The 10,112-nt window shown below is 39.8% G+C and overlaps 1 pseudogene; it reads left to right on the top strand.

Annotated features, from left to right (window-relative positions):
- Positions 1-7,805: 7,805 nt before the first annotated feature.
- Positions 7,806-8,940, top strand: LOC101034600 (epithelial cell adhesion molecule pseudogene; annotated as a pseudogene).
- The last annotated feature ends 1,172 nt before the right edge of the window (positions 8,941-10,112 follow it).

The following is a 10,112-nucleotide window of genomic DNA, read 5'->3' as shown; positions in this document are numbered from 1 at the left end:
TTCTGTAGACAGAGATTTTCAAACTCATAATCTTTTCATGTTCATCATCATCTTCCCAAAACTAAAACAATTATTGTCTATTTATCTTTTCGGTTAGGGTTTTCCTTATTTCTATGTGCGTTTCTCTCATTTTTATATGCGTTTCTCTCATTTTCAAATATATTTTTAGGACAGGCATGTTCAGATCATGTGGGCTACATGTTATCTTAAATTTTGCCAATTAAAAATATCTGGAAACAACAGATGCTGGAGAGGATGTGGAGAAATAGGAACACTTTTACACTGTTGGTGGGAGTGTAAATTAAATTCAACCATTGTGGAAGACAGTGTGGCAATTCCTCAAGGACCTAAAAATAGAAATCCCATTTGACCCAGCAATCCCATTACTGGGTATATATCCAAAGGATTATAAATCATTCTACTATAAGGACACATGCACACGAATGTTCACTGCAGCACTGTTTACAATAGCAAAGACCTGGAACCAACCCAAATGCCCAACGATGATAGACTGAATAGGGAAAATGTGGTACATATGCACGATGGAATATTACGCAGCCATCAAAAATGATGAGTTCACGTCCTTTGTAGGGACATGGATGAACCTGGAAACCATCATTCTCAGCAAACTGACACAAGAGCAGAAAATCAAACACCGCATATTCTCACTCATAGGCGGGTGTTGAACAATGAGAACACATGGGCACAGGGAGGGGAGCATCACACACTGGGGTCCATTGGGGGGAAATGGAGGAGGGACGGGGGTGGGGAGGTGGGAAGAGATAGCATGGGGAGAAATGACAGATACAGGCAAGGGGAAGGAAGGCAGAAAACCACACTGCCATGTGTGTACCTATGCAACAATCTTGCATGTTTTTCACATGTACCCCAAAACCTAAAATGCAATTAAAAAAAAGAAAAAAAATAAAAATAAAAATAAAAATATATCATCCAGTATTAGCAGCTGAAACAAAATGCCTTTGGGTCATTAATGACTATTGAAATGTCAACTGACAAAAATTCTAATATATTTCTGGCACATTGATTACTAATTTTTTTTTGTATTAACATGGTGGCTCACACCTGTAATCCCAGCACTTTGGGAGGCAGAGGCGGGCAGATCACGAGGTCAAGAGATCGAGACCATCCTGGCCAACATGGTGAAATCCCATCTCCATTAAAAAAATACAAAAATTAGCTGGGCGTGGTGGCGCGTGCCTGTAGTCTCAGCTACTCAGGAGGCTGAGGCAGGAGAATTGCTTGAACCCAGGAGGCAGAGGTTGCAGTGAGTCGAGATCGCACCACTGCACTCCAGCCTGGCACCTGGTGACAGAGCAAGACTCTGCCTCAAATAAATAAATAAATAAATAAATAAAACCTGCCCAATCATGTAACAGACAAAAGCCTCCTTGGAGCCTTTCCCCTTCTGAGACCAAATGCCCACCTGGAGCATTTATGCTGTTTGTGCAGCATTGCCGAGCTGCAGAGAAGCCCAAGGCTCAGAGAGTCAGAAGTGATTGGAAGTTGTCTTGTTTCTGCTATATATGTGGTATAGGCGCTTTCACTTTCATAAAAATATGTTTAATAAAATGGTCAATTTGCATGAGTATTTACCCAATCAGAGGGTGCAGGGAGCAGTCATATGGAGATTTTTAAAAAGCTATTACATTTACATCATTTAGAAATCAAAACAAGACAAGTTATCTACCAAGGGTACCCTTCCCGTTTCTATCCCATCATAGGGAGCTGTGAATGGCCAGACTAATAAATTTGCATTAGAATTAACAACCACAGGGATGGCAAATTTTTCAACAACAACTCAGGGACAATGAAAGGGGAGAGGACATTATCAAGCCCAGGGAAACAAATCAGGTTCATGGTGCACCGGGAGAGAGACTGATAGTGTCTAAGTACTAATGCAATTTTAAATTCAGTAAGAAAATGGCTTGTTAGATCATGTAGCTCACTTACTCGCCATTGAAAAATGCTGTGACTGTTTCTATGGAAATCTGAATCCAAAATATCTTTCCTTTAATCATGTTCTTAGATTTACACAGAAAATATCTAAAATAGGTTTCTTTCTTTCTTTTTTTTTTTTTTTTAACCTTGCACATTACCTACTCTGTATTCACTGTCAGGGGGTTTTCTCCCAAATGAATCAAATACAAAGGGAACCTTGTAGAATCCTGAGATGGGTTGTGGAGTTGATGTATCAAGTGCTATTTTTCTCATTCTCATCACAGCTTGTAGTGTATTGGGGAAAAAAAGTGATGCCTGAATAGCTGATATTGGCAGGCGGTCAACATAACAATTTGCAGTTATGTATGTTTAAAATGTAATAATAGAAAAAACATCCTCTGTAAAGAGAAGTATTGTGAATACATATATCTAGAAAATGTTTTATTAAGAGTAGAATAAGTTAATCTGTGGATAATATGAGTGAGTGTGTGTGTGTGTGTGTGTGTGTGTGTGTGTGTGGAAAAAGCTCCCTAAGTCACAGACTTTTATGGCAAATTAATATTTGAAACACCCAAGCAAGGGCAAAGACAATTACATTATGTTTCCCTAATTGTCCATAGCTTATCTTCAAAGAATGAAAGAATATTAGAGATGGAGGGAAGAAACAGCTTAAGAAATTGTAAGTAACCTGCGAAATCGAAAAGTAGATAGTTGATGTTCACCACCGTTGAATCATGAATGGACTTGGGAGACTTATTTTAAGAATGGCAAATGTTGAGACAGTTTCTGTGAAGCGCTGGGGTAGGACACTTCCTAATGTGTTTGCTCGGACTCACTGAACTTGTCTGGCCTCAAAAAGGGTTATTCTTAATGGACTCTTTGTCCACCCTGTAAAGAGTGATCAAAAGAACATACAATTTAGCATGTTAAACTATTTTAATTTCATTATTTAATAGGATTGTACGGTATAAATAATAAAATTTAATGAACGTCATATGAAACCCCATGTTTAGGGTCATTTGCCGTATTACAGCAATTTTGCAATATTGCGACTTTTTCTTAGATTTTATAATATTCCTATAAAATGTCTTCTATAATTCATCTATGTGATTTCTTTTATTATTATTATTCTTATTTTTGAGATGGATCTTGCTCTGTGGCCAGGCTGGAGTACAGTGGCGTGATCTTGGCTCACTACAACCTCTGCCTACCAGGTTCAAGGGATTCTCCTGCCTCAGTCTCCCAAGTAGCTGGGACTACAGGCACGCACCACCACATCCAGCTAATTTTTATATTTTTCGTAGAGACAGGGTTTCACCATGTTGGCCAGAATGGTCTCGATCTCTTGACCTTGTGATCCACCTGCCTCGGTCTCCCAAAGTGCTGGGATTACGGGCATGAGGCATCACACCTGGCCCATCTATGTGATTTCTAAGAAAAAATGTTATTTTGCGTAAAAGGAAAACAACCTTGAGTTTTCACATTAGATAGGAATGAACTGATTCCCAAGTCTCTGGGAGGGTAAAAATAAAGACCCTGTCAAGAAAATGCTGACACTACTATAGTTGGTGAGTTCATCATTCATGATTTGAAAACTGACCTCCAAGAAAGTAGAAAAAACATCCCCTTTCTCACAGAAGGCAAAAATCATTTCCATTTGTGTCAAAATACCATCCTTTAAGAAGAAATGGAGGGCACTGATTCTGATGAGAAAATGGAATGTCAGTCATGAAGGAATTGGGAAATAAACACACATAGAGGATCTTATCCTGTCATATTTTATCTCTAGATAAAGAACTGATCGATGACTTGGACTCACGTTGATCAGTAGTGATGAATGGATGTAAAACTAGCATCTGCGCCCAGATGCACGAGGATAAACGACGTGCTGCTTCATGATTCTGAGGATGTGGTGCAAAGGCAGTCATCTGAAGTTCAGAAATTCTTCCACGACATTGCTGCCCTTACAGAGACGGGACATTGGTTAGGCCCTCTATTTTAACCAGGCTAACCCCTCATCATACAGATGAGCAAACTGAGTCCTGGAAAAATTATTATCACAGAACTGGTGAACTCCAACACACACTTTTGGTTTTGACCTTGGCCGAATTCTTAGATTTTGGCCAAGAACACACTCCAGGGTTTCTCACTGCAGTTTGATTGCTTTGTTTTGAGCGTTTCAGAAATTACTCCTGACAGGGTTTCAGTGTTTATTGCTGCTCATTTGGCTCTGAATTTTCTGAGCATGCTCCATACAGTTTCAACATGCTTTGGTAATCTTTGTTGAAACATTTTTATATCTGTATTTTATATGCTTTCAGTGTGTGTGTGTGTGTGTGTGTGTGTGTGTGTGTGTGTGTTCTAGGACCCACCTGAGGAAGACTGCCTAGTCAAAGTTGATATAAATGCTGCATATTGTTAGGTATTGAATGAGTATTTGGTATCTCTTTATGTTATGAAGAAGGAAATCGTGTATCAGCGTTTAAATATGAAGACAGGGTTACAATGGAAGCATGACGCTATCATCATCATGTTTTCTCTAGTTAAGCGTTCTTTATTTTAAGTAGGAGGTACAGGATGCTGAAGCATGGTGTAAAAGATTGGAAAAGGTTTCACAGGGAAACCTGTGGGTATGAATCCTGCATGCTGTGGTACCTAAGGTTCTTCTCAAAGTCATAGTTACTGGACTTCAATATGAAGCCCTGTAACTAAAGAATAAAGTCAGCTTATTAATAGCCTATAATAACTGAAAATTTGAAGCGCATTTGTTTAACCTCCCTAAATAGTCAGTTAGTATGCAACAAATCTGCTATAAAATGGTTTGCAATTATTTAGTAATTATTCCCTTTCTTCATTTAAAAACAATCTGCAAATAAGAAGTAGTCATTTCAAAAGGTAGAAACGATATCCAATGAGCTATTCCTTGTCATGAAAATCCTCCAAGGCTGGGTTAAAACAGAAACTTCCTTAAATGTTCTGCAAATAAAAATTGAAGATAATTAAAATCCGGAACAAAAGAGAAAATATTTACATAAAATACACTTTGACAGTATTGTAATTGATTGATTCTGAATTATAATTGAACAGATTATTTTAATTTGTTCAAGTAAATATTTTACTATGTTCACGATTGGGGATTAGTATCTGCAAGCGATGGGCTTTGTGGATCTTCAGAATAAGTTTAAATGACAGCTCAGCAGGGCAGCGTCTCCCCTGCAGCAGCCCCATGTGGAGCCGCAGGAAAGCTGCGGAGGGAGCCGCGGGAAGTTGATGGTTCCTGTGAGAAACTGTGTGACTGACAGTGTCAGGGTGTTGACCCTCTCCCTAAGAGCGCTGAGATCACACTCGTCCTTTTCATATCACCCAACAGGACTGACTTCATGTCCAGGGAGGACAAATAAAGGGGAAGAATAAAATAATCCAATAAAAATAAGCGAAACGCATTTGCGTCATTAATGGAGCGATATTTTTACTTTGAATGAATTACCTATATTAATTTACCTTCCTGAAGACTTACGGAAAAAAAAGTCTTCCAGGAACTAAGGGAAACCCAGGGTGGTGCTTGAGGTTGCAGGTCACAGGCCACATGCTGAGTAGCCCAGAGCCTGGGTGCAGGGCCAGACTGCCTGTGTGCAAACCTCCTGGCCGTGTGTTACAGGTTGAACTGTGAATCTTCCAGAATTCAAATGTTGAATTTTTATTTTATTTTATTTTTTATTTATTTTTAGTTAGTTTTTTTGAGACAGAGTCTCACTCTGTCGCCCAGGTTGGAGTGCAGTGGTGTGATCTGGGCTCACTGCAACCTCTGCCTCCTGGGTTCAAGCGATTCTCCTGCCTCAGCCTCCCTTGTAGCTGGGATTACAGGCACCCGCCACCATGCCCAGCTAATTTTTGTATTATTAGTAGAGACAGGTTTTTGCCATGTTAGCCAGGCTGGTCTTGAACTCCTGGCCTCAGGTGATCCACCCGCCTTGGTCTCTCAGAGTGCTAGGATTACAGGTGTGAACCACAACTCCCAGCTCATATGTTAAATTTTTAAACACTGAGTACTGCAGAACCCAGCCCTTATTTGGACATTAGGGTCTTTACAAGGAGTTGAAATGAGGTTGTTGGGAGAGACCCTAGTCCAATTTGACTGATGTCCTTACAAAAAGGGAAATTTGGAGACAGACAAACGTAGAGGGAAGATGATGTGAAGAGACAAAGGAAGAACACAGCTGTCTGCAAAACCAGGAAAGAGGCCTGGAATAGATGGCTTCCTTCACAGCCCTCAGAGGGAGCCAACCAACCCTGCTGACACCTTAGTCTTACACTTCTGTCCTCCAGAACTGTCAAACAAAAATGTCCGCTGTTGAAGTCACCCAGTCTGTGGCACTTTATTCTGATGTCTCTTGCAAACGAATATACCTTGTGATCTTGGCAGTTCTGTCTTCCTGCCTCTGTAAAATGCAAATATTACTAATGCATTACCTCCTAGGGCTTCTGTGAAGATGAGATGAGTTAATGCATAGGAAGTGCTACAATAGTGCAGATATAATATTAACACTCAGTAAACGTCAAGAATGGTTATTAACATCAACATCATCATCATTGTAAAAAAAAAAAGAAATTTGGGGCTGATATCTAATCTCTACAACAAATTTACCATGCAGCATCTGTGTCCATTGCTTTTTCTAAAACCTATTATTGACCTTGAGAGTCTTGTAACTGATCATGTTTCAACTTTTCTTTGACTGCAAGGACTCTCAGAAATAAAAGTGTTACTAAGGCTAAGCAATTGAACCACATATCCATGCATTTGTGTTCATATAGAAATACCAATTATACACATTTTATTTCATTTTATTTTATTCGTGACTCTATTTTGTATCTTATACTCATTTCTCCATTGAAATGAGGTGAATTCAAAATAAAAACTTTATAAATTAATTCGCTGCAAAAATACTTCTTTTTGTTCATTTTTCCAAATGGTTGCAACATACATAGTGCAAACTAGAATTCATGAAAGTGGAACCTTGCAGAAATCAGAATGGAAATGAGAACCAGCAAGCTGAGAGTCCCACAGAAATATTCAGTCACATCTGTGTAACCAGGGACTGCACAGTCTTACGTGAAGGTGTTTCAGATTCTCGTTTCTTACAGTTTCTGTCAGATGTAAAATATGCATGTGGAACTGTCATGCACTTTTTTTTGTTGTTGTTTGGTAGAGACAGTCTCTCTGTGTTGCCCAGGCTGCTTTCCAATTCCTGGCCTCAAGTGATGCTTCCACCTCAGCCTCCCAAAGCGCTGGCATTACAGGTGTGAGCCACCATCCCCAGCCTACTGTGCATTTTTTAATAATTTGAAGCGTAATTGGAGTCACAAAGAAGGTCATCTCTAATATGCCAATAACATACACCCCTGACATTTCAATAAAATATTGTCTTTGCCTCTGCACAGTATGCCAGCATGTTCTGCAGGGCGGGCAGCCGCATGCGATGGTTACAACAGGGACTCGCTGGGGCCTGAATTTGGAAGCTGAGCTCTCCTCTTCGTAGTGGTGAAATCAGAGGCGAGTTGCTTGACCTTTCTGCTTTGTGTTTCTGCTTTTGCAAGATGCACAATACGTGGTTTGTGGAGTTTTTTGAGGACTAAGGGAGACAGTGATTTCTATCAAATGTTTACCAGAGCCTCTGATAATCTGGTTTTTCTCCCTCCACTTCCCCTTCTACCTTCTTCAAGATGATTCTATTTGATGGTATGTCGGAAATCATGTCAGCAGTCACGACGTGCCAAGGTAAAATGAAACTTTCTTTCTTAAAAGTAAGAGAATGAGGTAAGAGATGATTTTAGAAGTTAAAACCTATCCACACAAAAGGATATGATGCCAGTGTACTTCAGTTGGTTCACAAAATACCATCATTTGCTCAAAGTTGGCTTCCAAATGTTTGGTGATGAAGGCGGAAATTACTAACTCAAAACATGGGAGAAGAGCAAAACCTGAAGGGGCCCTCCAGAACAATGATGGGCTTTATGACCCCGACTGTGATGAGAGCGGGCTCTTTAAAGCCAAGCAGTGCAATGGCACCTCCACGTGCTGTTGTGTGAACACTGCTGGGGTCAGAAGAACAGACAAGGACACTGAAATAACCTGCTCCGAGCGAGTGAGAATCTTCTGGATCATCATTGAACTAAAACACAAAGCAAGAGAAAAACCTTACGATGTTCAAAGTTTGCAGGCTGCGCTTCGGGAGGCAATCACAACACGTTATCACCTGGATCAAAAATTTATCACAAATGTTATGTATGAGAATAATGTTATTACTGTTGATCTGGTTCAAAATTCTTCTCAAAAAACTCAGAATGATGTGGACAGAGCTGATGTGGCTTACTATTTTGAAAAAGATGTTAAAGGTGAATCCTTGTTTCATTCTTCTAAGAAAATGGACCTGAGAGTAAATGGGGAACAGCCGGATCTGGATCCTGGTCAAACTTTAATTTATTGTGTTGATGAAAAAGCACCTGAATTCTCAATGCAGGGTCTAAAAGCTGGTGTTATTGCTGTTATTGTGGTTGTAGTGATAGCAATTGTTGCTGGAATTGTTGTGCTGGTTGTTTCCAGAAAGAAGAGAATGGCAAAGTATCAGAAGGCTGAGGTAAAGGAGAGGGTGAGATGAATAGAGAACTCAATGCATAACAACTATAATTTGAAGATTATAGAAGAAGGGAAATATCAAATGGACTCGGATTTCAAATGTATATGCATGGGACGAAGACATCTTCGCAGGTCACTGATTTGTTAGTTAAACATCATATATTTGTAATAGTGAAACCTGTACTCAAAATATAAGCAGCTTGAAATTGGCTTTACCAATCTTGAAATTTGACCGCAAGTGTCTTATATATGCAAATCTAATGTAAAACCCAGAACTTGGACTCCATAGTTAAAATTATTTATGCATAACATTCAAATGTGTGCATTAAATATGCTTCCACAGTAGAGTTTGAAAGACTACTATCTGATTTATTATTGAAAGCTGACTTTCTATTTACTTGAGTCTTGTACATACAAAAAAAAAAAAAAAGAGATGTCACTGTCATCTCAAGTGTCTACTGCTACTTTTTTCCATGGGGCTAAAATTTTGATTAAAAAGAATAATGTCAGATCCCAGGTATATCCCTAAATTGGTAACTATTTCTGAAAGTCTTTTTAAAGCTTGTACTTAAATGACATTTTTTAAGGATAATAGTTTTGTATTACAAAAGCTAAATGCACAAAGCAGCTACATGTAAAATGCCATTTTAGGATGTACTGTTCTAACACAAATACTGACAAGATATCAAAGTAATGAGTTAGAGTGGCGAAAACACGACATACATCACAGAGTAGTTGCCAATTCCTGGCCCTCCAGGGATGTGGACCTAAAACCACCCCCAAGGGCAGAGTCTGCTCTCTCCCACTGCGAGTGCTTCCCAGTGAGCCAGCAGCCCTAGGCCTCCCTAGCCTCATGACTCCAGAGCAAGCATGGAGATAACCAGTGAATGTGGTCACAAAGTCAGGGCCAAGAAGACTCTAACCCTGAAATCAACATTGAGAGATACTGGTCCAGGCACGGTGGCTCACGCCTGTAATCCTAACACTTTGGGAGGCCTAGGCATGTGGATCACCTGAGGTCAGGTGTTCAAGACCAATCTGGCCAACATGGTGAAACCCTGTCTCTACTAAAAAATGCAAAAAAAATTAGCCGGGGATGGTGGCAGGCACCTGTAATCCCAATCCCAGCTACTCGGGAGGCTGAGGCTGCTAGAATTGCTTGAACCCGGGAGGCAGAGGTTGTAGTGAGCCAAGATTGTGCTACTGCACCCCAGCCTGGGCAACAGAAGGAGACACAGTCTCAAAAAAAAAAAAAAAAAAAAAGAAAAGAAAAAAAAAAAAGATTGAAAGATACTGGAGAAATTCTTCCTTTATGTATCCCTCATCCTTGCATCAAGTTTTTTCCTGTGAATCAATGGAGTATGCACATATGGGAACATTATTTCATGTTAAAGGAACTAGTTCGTATAAATAAATTTATTTTTTTGACAGGTGAGGTCTCACTCTGCTGCTGAAGCTGGAGTGTAGTGGTGTGATCAGAGCTCACTGCAGCCTCTACCTCCCAGGCTCGGCTGATCCT

This window comes from Saimiri boliviensis, chromosome 2 (assembly GCF_048565385.1).
Source record: "Saimiri boliviensis isolate mSaiBol1 chromosome 2, mSaiBol1.pri, whole genome shotgun sequence".
NCBI lineage: Eukaryota > Metazoa > Chordata > Mammalia > Primates > Cebidae > Saimiri > Saimiri boliviensis.
Note: the sequence above shows the minus strand (reverse complement) of the source record. Positions and strands in the feature narration are given on the sequence as shown.